A 12,608-nucleotide genomic window follows, 5' to 3' on the forward strand; every position below is an offset into this window, starting at 1 on the left:
ATAACAACAGGTTGGTGCGCATTGAGGACATCAGTCATATGGAAAAAAGGCTAGGTTGTCTCAACACCGACGATGAGAATAATGAGATTTTGCAACCTGTTTCTACACAAAGTGAGGATGTTTCTTCTTACACTTACAATCCTAACAATTTGGGAGACAATGTAGTGAACAACGAATATTTTGGGGAAATGCAACTTTTACCTACGAGATATAAATTAAGACCTCGACAAAATGGTAGGGTTAGACATAATTAAGTGTTTTATGAAAATGCATAAATGCTCTTGTAAATAATTGTAAGTTAATCATGTTCTGTAATTTTTTGCTGTTTCAAAATGAATTAAGGGAATATTTGATATTGCAAATTTAAGTGCTTATTGAAATTACTTGTATTATGCTACAGAAAATTTTCTTGCCTGTTAAGGCAATGATAGCTTTCGTGGTGTCAAGACTACTCCGATATAAATCATTTTAGGCAACTTACAGTGTTGTGATTCAAGAATTTGTAATTTTTGCGTATATATTTCAAGTGATATGAATGATGATAATGTTAAAACCCAATTTTGGGGTACAAATGTGATAATGTGTTGTTTAGCGCGTATTATACTCAGGAATATTTTATGTGATTTGTGTTATTTGTATTGTTATGGTATTTATTATATATGTTTTTGTGCTAATTTTTGTCCTCACTGGTACCAATACCTTGACACTTATGGTTATAATGTAATTTAATTTGGGGGGTTGATTTTTGAGGATTTAGTTTTTTATTCACGGCTGAGCTGAATTTTGATTACATTCAGAGGAGGTTGAAAATAAAATTTCTTTGTGGTGCTTCTTGTGAAGTGAAATAAGTTTTAGCTTAGCCATTTTTTTTTTAGGTGAATTTAATTATGATGTAATTTGTAAGTTTTATATATTTAAAATTTTTTTGCTCTTTAATGTAAATTTCTTTTTGTTAAAAACAAATTTTTTTTTGGGACGGGGTTATTTGTACTGATAAAGTTCCTGTACAGTTTTTTTATTCATCTTTGTGGCAATAGGTGGCAGCATGAGACCTAAAATTTTCTACTAATGACAGTGAGAATAAACCTTTTTTCTAAACTTTTAATTTTTTAACATAAATGTAATAATTAATTTTATTGTTCAGTATTATAATTTTAACTAAGAATAAGTTTAATGTAAGCCTTTAATTTTATATATTTCACTTTTTAGTTGTAAATTTAATTTACACTTTTTGTAATTACTTATGCTGTATGGTGGCAACCAACTGGGTTAGGTGATTGAAAATGATATATGTCAGGGATGGCGAACCAATGGCACACGTGCCATTTATGGCACCCGACACAATATTTCAGGCACGCCACCGATCACATTTGTTATCACACAAATGGTATTACACTATGAAGCATATGTAACAATTAAATTAAAATTCACAAAAAATACACAAAATAATAAGCAATTATTAATAAAAAATTAACAATTAATGCTAAAAAAATCAATTAATAACCATAAAAAACAAGCTAACAATAAATAACTAGCAAAAAAAATTAACAGTCCTGCTTAAACTAACGTCTTACAACCTAATATAAGTTATTTGTCATCTAATCTGCAACAGAAGTCACACTGATGTTACTTTAAGTTGAATTACGCGTATAACTGAGACATTGCAAAAGTTTTTCTTTTCTTTTTTTTTCAATGTAAATAAAGAGTTTTGAGTTGATAGTATTTAATATTATTTTCCCAATAATCACGAAGTCAAAATTATTTGACGGCACGTCTATGACCTCATCAAACACTTCTTTAGAAAAAATGGCACGTTGGTGTATAAAGGTTCGCCACCCCTGATATATGTTGATGCATTCTGTTGGTGTTCATGTGATAAGTATGTTGGTTGAAAAATTGTTGAAAGAATGTTTAATAACCTAAGTGGTTGATATGATATAATTGAAAAATGCTCGTTAGTTGATGGCGAACGTCGTTTGCCTTTTTTGTAAGGCATATTTTTTTACATATGCAAGAAGATCCAGAATGTGTGCTCGCTTATTAAGCTGTTACCTGAGGGAACCACGCGTTGTATTTGCCACACGTGTGCTGGTGTGCTATTGGTGGTAAATATTTTATGTGGGTAACCTGTTGGCTCAAAGAATATGAATCCCTTCTGTAGAGAATTATGTGTACCCGAAAAGGTTGTGCGATGAAATATGGTATGTTACGTATGTTTATAAGGGGCATGATGTTAGCCTGTGGTAATCGATGATGTTCGTCTTTCATGTTTGATGCCAGTCCTTTCTGACAACTTTTTTCATTTTTTATTCGTAATAAATGTGCTATTTTTCTTACCTTTAAAAATGTGTTTTTAATAGTTTACATTGTCATAATAAATAGGTAAATATCCCATGCTGGAATCTAGTCAAAGTCAGAATTGAAAGGCAAAATGATAACACAACGCAAATGTATTTTAGGCTAAATCAGAAGTTTTTTCTTTTTTGGTTTAAGTATCATAACGGTACAATTTTATTTAGGCTGGGTAGAACAGCCAATTATAATTTTTATTGTTACGTGTTACAATCAGAGATCTAAGAAATTTTAAGAAAATTTTTGCTCTTTGTGAAATCAAATAAATTACTTTGTAAAAGTACATCATACCATTTTGGTTTAATTGAACTAAATGTCCAGTATGCTTTCTTTTCAATCTAGCAGCTATCTTGAATTTATTTATTTCTGGCAAAGGCTCTTGCTTTAAAAATAATTATTATGTGACCTATCTTTGTGTTATATCAAATACTATGTCCCCCCATTTGATTTTGTTTTAATCTGCTTCGCATTCGATGGATTTATCAGGTTCTTCATAAAATAGATTTGTTGTTTAAAAAGTAGCAGAAAGGTCTGACAAGTAAAATCTAAATTTATTTCCAGACATTTTAAAATATGTTAAATTATTAGAAATATAAAATGAAATAAAGTTACCTTCAGTTAATCGTTTAAAGCTAGATTTATTGCTTTAACAAAAGGTTATTACTTACCTCACAATGAGTCCTTAGCACATTTGACTAAATTATACTTACCTAAATATCTGCATATAATTTGGTCTTTATTATCTAAAATTACCTGGCATGTCATTAAAATTATTTACTTCTTATAATGTCAAAACAGTCAGCACACTATAAAAAAGTTTAGTGTATTTTAACTCCGAAAATGGTGGCCTTATACCATAGTGGTTCTTGATACTTCACAAAACCAAGAAACAGGGATAGTTCCTGATTTATGTTCTTAGTGTAATTACTTAATACTAACATTTATAATAACAGTATGTAACAGTAAAGTTATTTTTAATTTGAAATAAAAACAGTTAAAGGGGAAAATCCGGCTCTTCTGAACATAATATATATATATATATATATATATATATATATATATATATATATATATATATATATATATATATATATATATATATATATATATATATATATATATATATATATATATATATATATATATATATATATATGTATATATTGTTTAAGACAGAATAGTTCTGATAGCATATTGCAAAACTAGGAAAAAATTCATAAAAATTTTGTACCTACGGTATGTCCAAAATGTAAAAATTTAAGCAATTATGATTATTGAATAATGACTGTAACATTTGAATGACGTCTCTCATAGTAATTCAGTTGAGGAAAATAGTTTCTTTTTTTTTATTTATTATTTTTGGTTCAAGATAGAGTATTTCTGATGGCATATTGCAAAACTAGGAAAAATTTTCTAAAAATTCTATACCTACAATATGTCCAAAATGTGAAAATTCAAAGAATTATGATTATCGAATAATGACTGTAAGATTTGAATGACGTCTCTCTTAGTAATTCAGCAGAGAAAAATAAAGGTGAATAATAAATTAAAGTTTAAAATTAATAAAAAATTTTGTGCGATCTAGTAAAGAATAAAAAAAAAATGTGTCCACCTCCTCGATATGCGAACTCTCCAATAACCATAATTTTTCCTAAATCTTCTTCAAAATCATAATTTTTAGGGTTTTTTCCATACTTGATTTTTACCTATAACAATAATATTTTACAATACTCATATGAAGTTTATTTACCCCTCAACAATTTTTTCTCAAACCCTTAATTTTCACGCAAATGGGAGTATTTTCTCTTATATTTTTGAGTATCCTCCTTATTATTATGATTATTGAAAATTATTTTGGCTATAAACCACATTTTTTACTAAGCAAAAAATTATCTCTATTTTTTTTAAAAAATTGAAAGCATGACATTGAACATTACGTTACAACAATGACGTACAACAATTGAGGCCAAGAAACTCTTACTGATACAATTAAGGTCAAGAAACTGATTTCTTTCCATAAGAAAATCTTAAAATATTTTGTCTAAATACTACTTCGAATTTTTTTACTGACCAAGAACAAAAGAAAAACTTTTCATTTTCTTATATTAAAAAATGGGATGTTTAACATTAAAAGTAAAATTTTGAGCTCGAAAAACTTTTTTTTTTTGTGCTATAAAACATTTTGAACAGTTTTGGTTAAAAACCACTTTTTATTTTTTAAAGACAAAAGCAAAAATACCCTCTTGATTTTTTAGGTTGAAAAGTATGATAATTAACATAAGAGAAAATAAAATCAAGTGGTGAAAATAGTTACGTCAGTGTAAAAAAAAAATCTTGAAATTTTGCAGAAAAATTCTCAAAAACTTATTTAATTTTTTAAAAAAAATTGTATTCAGCATTAAAAAAAATTAAATTCAGCATTTTTAAATAAAAAACATAAACGTAAAAAATATATAAACTTTCTGTAAAGTACTTTATTGCCTCTGGACTATTACACACTAATTCTTAAAATATAATTAGTTCTAATTAGGCAAATTAGCATTCTAATTAGGCTTATCAAAATCAAGGTGTATGGAAATTATATATTTTAAAACCATTTAATGCTGTTCATGGAGATTCAGAAATTAAAATATAATTATCAATATGACGCAATTAAAAACATACATACATGTTTTAACGACAAACTATTGTTTCCTCAGATATATACCAACTTGGAAGACAATATCAAACTCACTCAAATGTGAAACGGATTGTAAACAATTTTTTGACGATAAACAAAATAAGCCAACACTGGTGTTTTCGTAAGCGAAAATAATTCAATTACGATGGTCATGCGCGTAAGAGTGGTGTAAACTTTTTCTACTTAAGGTGTTTAGAGTTAATTACAATCTTTAAATTGTATGTGAAAGCTCGATTTAGTGTTAACTTTAAATAAAGTGTTCCTTCACGCAATTTATTGGGCTGTTCAATATCATATTGAGAGAGATATTGCATCAAAGTTTTTACAGTGCACTAAAAAACAGACCACCCTGAATAATTCTTGATCTGATGATCGGATCTTCACTTTTTAGGATTCATTCTCAATGATTTTATGGAGTGATTTCAAATATGCTTAGCGTAGACAATATTTTAAGTTACGAAAAGAGACCTTCTTTGAATAAACATGCCTTTTTTTCGGCGAATTCTTATTTCTGACTACAAAAATATTGGGGGGCATCCGCAATCTCAGATATATGGTCATAATAGTTTGGTCATGAAAGATGTTCAAAATTTGGATCCCTTAATGTTAATTTTATTGCTTGCATAGTTCGCCAGATCTCGAAAACTTTATAGCGAACTGAAAATTTTTTACACACAATTATAAAATTCATTTATCTAACGATAATTCCGTGCAAAAAATGACTTAGATCAAATATTTATTATTCTTTATTTGTTAATAATAGTCGAAAAAACTTTAAATTGTAAAGCATACAATTTTTCATATAATTTAAAGAACGTAATTTTCATTGCAAAATACAAAATTTGAACGAAATTGATCGAATATTTCCAGAGAAATCGAATTTTAGAAATGTGACTTTTTTTAAATGTGATTTTACAGGAACTATTCGATCGGTTTTGCTCAAATTTTGTATTTTGCCACGCAAAATTATATTCCTTAAAATGATGTAAAAGCTTCTATGTCTTACTATTGAAAACTTTTTCGACCGTCAATAAATAAAATAATAAAAAAATAATGAACATTTACAAAAAGTTATCTTTTGCACTGAATTATATTTAGGTAAAAAAATTTTATAATTGTGTGCAATTAAAATGTTCGCTTAAAATGTTCTCGAAAAATATCGAAATACGCAAAAAGTAAAATTAACATTAAGGGGTCCAAACTTTGAACTGCTTTTCTAACCCAAACTATTGAGGCTACTCTCTCGTTTGGGGTTCAGAAATTTGAATTCGTCAAGAATTTTTTTTTTTTTTTGTGTGCCTGATTTCGAAACTTAAAATATCGTCTGCACTTATTAAATAGCATATTTGAGATCACCTCCTTGAACTATTAAGATTGAGTCATAGAACATGAAGATCCAAACATTACATCAAAAGTTAATCAGGCTGATCCGTTTATTTTTACGCACTGTACATAACGGTGTGATAAGAATCATATTCTTTGATTAAAATGTTCCAAATATTATATAAAATTCTTTAAAGAAATTAATTTCATAATTTTTACACAGGGGAAAAATAGATAAAGTAGTTAAGATTCAAACTGTCAGATATAATCAGGATATTCATTGTTTACATGTGTACAATATATCATTCCTGAAGAGTCAAAGATACACTACTTTTTTATAAATAATTTTTGTCTAAAAAAATTAAATCAGATGCATATGTTAACTCAATGGAAAATTTAGAAATACTATATATATACACTGGTTATCATAAATTAAGGAAAAATCACAAAAATAGCGATAACTCTTTCAAAAGTAAGCCAAACCGTGCAAAATTTGCATATGTTGTCCACTAAGAGTAGCTGAGTAAAATTGCAATATGCAAATTAGTGGCGCTGCACTCGGCTTACGTCATCTGCCTGGAGCATAAAAGTCCAAGTTTGAGAGAAAGCACACAAATTTTACTGTGATTGCGACATTGAAAATCTGAGATAGCCAATTCGTAATAATGACCTCTAGGCATCATTTGCCTGAAGAACTACGATGGAGAGCCATCGGGAGACTAGAGGCAGGGCAGAGTCAATCAGAAGTGGCCAGATGGCTAAATGTGAGTCCATCTGTGGTTCATAGACTTTGGAGGCAATTTCAAACCACAGATTCGGCATCTAGGAGGTTCAGTCAAGGACGGCCAACTGTTACGACCAGTGCCGATGACCGATATTTGACATTAAGTGCACGCAGGAATAGAACCGCTACTCCGACACATCTTAGATCCTCTCTTGCTGCAGCCACCGGAAGGTTGGTGTCAACGTCAACTGTGCGCAGAAGGCTCCACGAAGGTGGTCTGTATGCGAGACGACCAGCCATTTGCGTGCCGCTCACATCGCGCCATAGGAGAGACCGTTTGCAGTGGGCCCGACAACATGTCCACTGGACGTCAGATCAATGGAGGCCTGTTCTCTTTACGGATGAGTCCAGGTTTAGTCTAGAAAGTGACAGTAGACGTTATTTGATATGGAGAGAACCTGGGACCCGTTATCATCCATCAAACATCCGTGAAAGAGATGCATACGGAAGAGGCAGTGTCTGTGTTTGGGGAGGCATATCCTTAGGAGGGCGCACATACCTCCATGTCTTTCCAAGGGGAACCGTGAATGCTCAGGTTTATCGAGACAACATCCTTGATGCTTATGTGCGCCCATATGCCGGGGCAATTGGTGATTGCTTCCTGTTACAGGACGATAATGCAAGACCACACAGAGCTCGCATTGTTGATGATTATCTTCAACAGGAAACAATTACTCGCATGGAGTGGCCAGCTCGATCCCCGGACTTGAATCCTATCGAGCACGTTTGGGATGCTCTAGGGAGGCGTGTATCTGCCATCAATCCGCCCCCTCAGACCCTTGCCACGCTTGCAACTGCTTTACAAGAGCAATGGCTCTCACTTCCTATTGAACTGATAGACCGCATAATTGAAAGCATCACACATCGCTGTTTGTGCTGTATTGCTTCTAGAGGCAATCATATTCCATATTAAAGGTACTTTTTCTATTGCAAACCGATACTTCCAATTTGTTTATTTTATACATGTGCTAATTTCTATACTACTATTAATGTCTGATAATTTCTTTTTATGTTGTTTAATACCTTACTATGTGTTGTATATTGTGGGTAAGTTTCATAAAATTCCATGTGTAATTTCTTGAGTTATCGCGATTTTTGTGAATTTTCCTTAATTTATGATAACCAGTGTATATATATATATATATATATATATATATATATATATATATATATATATATATATATATATATATATATATATATATATATATATATATATATATATATATATATATATATATATATATATATATATATATATATATATATATCATTCAAATCAACAGTGGTCAACTAGCGTTTTGGCAACTTTTCAATCCCTTCTGTGAAGAACTGTGGCTTGAGCGAGTCCAGAAAGCGATCGACCTCAATTATGACCTCATCATTTGAATGGAAGATTGTGCCATCAAGATGCAGCTGCAGATGTGAAAACAAATAGTAATCCGAAGGCGACATGCCTGGTTGTATGGCGGATGTTGCATCAAGTTCGACATCGCACGAACATGCGGCCGGGCGTTATCTTGATGAAAGAGGACCACCTTACTTCTGAACTGTTTTTTTTTCGTTTTTCGCGAATGGCATTACTAACGTTGATTAGCATATTACTGTATATTGCACTGTTGATAGCCTACCCGCTTTTCAGGTACTCCTTATAGATAATTCCATGACAATCCCACCAAATACAGAGAAACACCTTCTTGTTAGTTAGCGTTCGTCTTGCAACCGGACCTGCTGATTCCCCGGGTGTTGACCACCCTCTTTTACGCCTTGTATTGTTGTAGTACATCCATTTGTCATCACAGGTCATAATTCTGTCCAGAATGTTCTATTTTCTTTGATCTCTGAGCAGAGTCAAACAGGCCGCTTTTTTCTTGCTCTTGTCTCCAGCAGTCAATTCGTGAAGCATCCAGCTGTTAAACTTAAAAGTTAAATTTATGCGTTTGAGAGCGTTAACTATTGTTTTTTTGGTAAACGTCAAGTTTTAACGCAATAGTTCGTCTTGAAACATTCCTGTCTTGATCAATGATTTGCTTTCAGTAGTCACAATCAACCTTAACAGGGCGGCTAGAACGTGGTTAATCTTCAGTGTCGAAATTCCGACCTTTAAACTTTCGAAACCAAACTTTTACTGTGTCATAAGCAACAGTATTGAAACCTAAACTTTCTCACATTTTTTGTGGATTTCAGTGACACTGAGCTTAATTCGGAACTCATAGTATATAATCGTTTTGATCTGTTGACATGATAACTCCATTTCAAACACTATTTTGGTGCACAAGATAATAAAGTTTTGACAAACAAATTATACAGTTGTGTAGTTTCAACTTTCAGCTTAAAATGCAAAAACCCATTTGGAGAAAGGTTAACTACCATGGGTATGGCTGCTCTCCGCAAAGAGGACACTCCTGTAAGCGGACGCGGACAGTCATTTTGGCCCTGAAACGTTATTTTCTATCTCTTCAAACCGGACACTATTTTTTCTAAATTAAAAAAAAACTATTTCTGCTTTAAATTGAAACAGGAAAAAATGCAACTTTTCACCATTTTTGAAGCATGTAAATTTTTTGCCTTATCCATAACTAAAAATATTGTCAAGCTATTTCACTACTGAAGAATCAATCTTTCTCTTGTCATCTTGCCTTATTTTTGCAAAAACAAGAGAAAAAATGATACTACTCTGCTGAAATAATTCGGACAGCGGCATCTTTTGATCTTTTCATCTGGACCACACAGGTTATGAGAAGGTCAAGACCACACAGGTCAAGTAGAAATGACATCTTAAATGCTCACAATGCTTCTTCCCCATTAAAAATTTCTTTAATTTTCTTATCAATTTGAACACTGCATTTAACACAGCTGGGGTAAAAAAGAGAACAAAAGTATAAACTTCGAGGCGTTCATATAAAAGAAAAATTTATTCAGACACTTGATAGCTGATCAATTGTGAATAATCAACTCCATAGGTCTTCATGAATTACAGATATGCATTTCTTTTTTTGTCTGTGAATCGTGGGAGGTTTACTTTAACCCTTTCGCGCCGACTGTCACAAATACGTGACAGCATAAAACAGTATCAACCAGGGTAAAAAGATAAAACTGGTAATCAAAGTAATTCTTTAGAAGTTTATTTGTGGGCGGGGTTATAATTGTTTGATTTATTTAATTCACCATTACTTAGTTCAAAATAAAATTATTTAGTTATACTTTGAATTAACATTGATTATATATATAATTAAACTAACACTAATTAAATTCAAGGCAAAGTAAGTCTGTGAAATTAGCAACTCCTGCATTTAAGCTACCGTTTTTTATTTATTTTCTTCCTGATTCTGATTTTGTACGAATGCTTTCATGAATCACCCGTCCCCAAGGGGTTAAAGAAGGTATTAACCACGTTCCCTATCAAATGATAAGTGGGTGTAAAGGGATGTAAACCTAATAATTGAAACCGACTGAGAACTGAAAGCTCCTATTCGGTATCATATACCTAACTTTAATATCTATGCTAATAGGAAAATTATATTCATTTATCTTCAGCTACATCTAGAATTATGCATTTACAAACTTCGTTATATATTCTTTTTTATCTTTCTTAAAGTTTAAATAAATATACGTGTGGATAGTTATTATAAATTATTAAATTATTTCCGCATCTTTGAAAATATTCTTAAAACAATTTTTATAGTGTTAAACTTCGTTATTAGAGTACCCTTCCCGCAAACGGACAATTTTTTCGGTCCCAAGAATGTCCGCTTGACGGAGGTTTTACTATATTTATATATAAACTAAATAAGTTAATGAGCTAAAATAAAAATACTCACCATCAGCAGTAGCACATTCTAAAATTGGACAGCATTCGTGTTGCGCTATTCGGCAGTTTTCTGAATAATTTTGTGGAATGTGCTTGCAAATAATATTATTACAATATATTCTGCTGTTCAAGCATTGACAAGTTTTGGTACATATATCTGTTGTTGGGATGGTATCTCCATTATTATATACACGATTGTCAAAACGGCAAATACCTGATAAAAAGAGAATTTTCTGTTACTACTCTAAAAACCCGTTTTAGAATCCGTCAGTATTTAGCTACGGCCAATCTGCGGAAACAAAAAATTTAGCCTTTTAAAATAATACATGTCTCAAATCAGTATCTTTTGTAAGCTCTCGAGTATATGCCATTTTTTTCAATGAATTTGAAAGGTTTATTTGCGTTGTTTTGAAACAAAAATTTTATTGTCTCAGATTGTATATTAGAAAATAATACGAGTTGTTTGGAAAGATCATATATAAGTTTTGAGATTTCATGAATGTTTTCTTATCATCGCATTTAAAAAAAATTAATTTTCAAATTATTTCAAAAGCGTATGTGATAACTCTTAATGGGTTATTAAATGTGACAACTGAGGAATTTATCCATATATTATCATATATTTTCTTTATCTTATTATCATCCATATCACAACCATATATTATCACATTATTATAATCATATATTATTATAACCATTATTATCACAACCATATATAATCTGAGCTAGTTAACTCGATTGAGAAATATTATGGTTTTCTAATTTCAAAAAACTGTATGAAAAATGGGCATCTTTAAAAAAGACGTCTCTTTTACTTCCTAAATATAAAAATTTATTCTGGAAGAGTTCATTATTAAGATAAAAAGAGATAATTTGTGTTAATGAAACATAAATGTATACATGCACTTTTGTCTGTTTTTCGTGTTTCTATAAGTGAGTCTCGTGTGTCATATTTTATAACTAAACTGTAAGAAATTTAGGATATTTTAGCACTTTTGGAAATGGTGGAAACTACTTTGCACCAAAAGTAATAAAGGGAAGCAACACAGAGAATTAGATGGTGTTTATCATCATCATAGTTGGCCAGACAGTCCAATGTGGGCCAATGCCTTCCTCTGAAGATTTCTTCATAACGACTTCCGATTTATCTTAGATCTCCAATTCTTTTCATTTATTGCAAGAAAATCAGACTCCACCGAATCAGCTCATCTTAACCGCCGTCTTCCCCACTTTCTTGTTCAAGTGGGTCTAAAAGCAATATCTTTTTTATTGTATTGTCATCACTCATTCGAATCACATGGGCTATCCATTTCATTATATTTATTTTTATGTATTTAATAATATCAGGTTGCTTATAAATCTTATACAGTTCAAAGGTGAACGATGTTAGGTGTAGTAAAATACCAGGAATGTTCTTTTTCATTACTTTCCTTTTCATATTGGTAGCCAATTTTGGAATACAGTTTACACATTAAAGTCAGTAAAGTTATTTTCACGATTTCTTATTTTAGGTTGCGCCACACTAATTCTTAAAATAAAATTAATTTTTAAATCAAACATACACTTGCAAAGAATTCAATATAGGCGTAACTAAACTTAAGCGAATAGAAATTAAAAAATTTTTTAAAACAATTGATAGATATTTTAAAACTAGAATA

This window comes from Parasteatoda tepidariorum, chromosome 12, assembly GCF_982258835.1.
Source record: "Parasteatoda tepidariorum strain Cologne lab strain chromosome 12, Ptep-v5.0, whole genome shotgun sequence".
Classification (NCBI taxonomy): domain Eukaryota; kingdom Metazoa; phylum Arthropoda; class Arachnida; order Araneae; family Theridiidae; genus Parasteatoda; species Parasteatoda tepidariorum.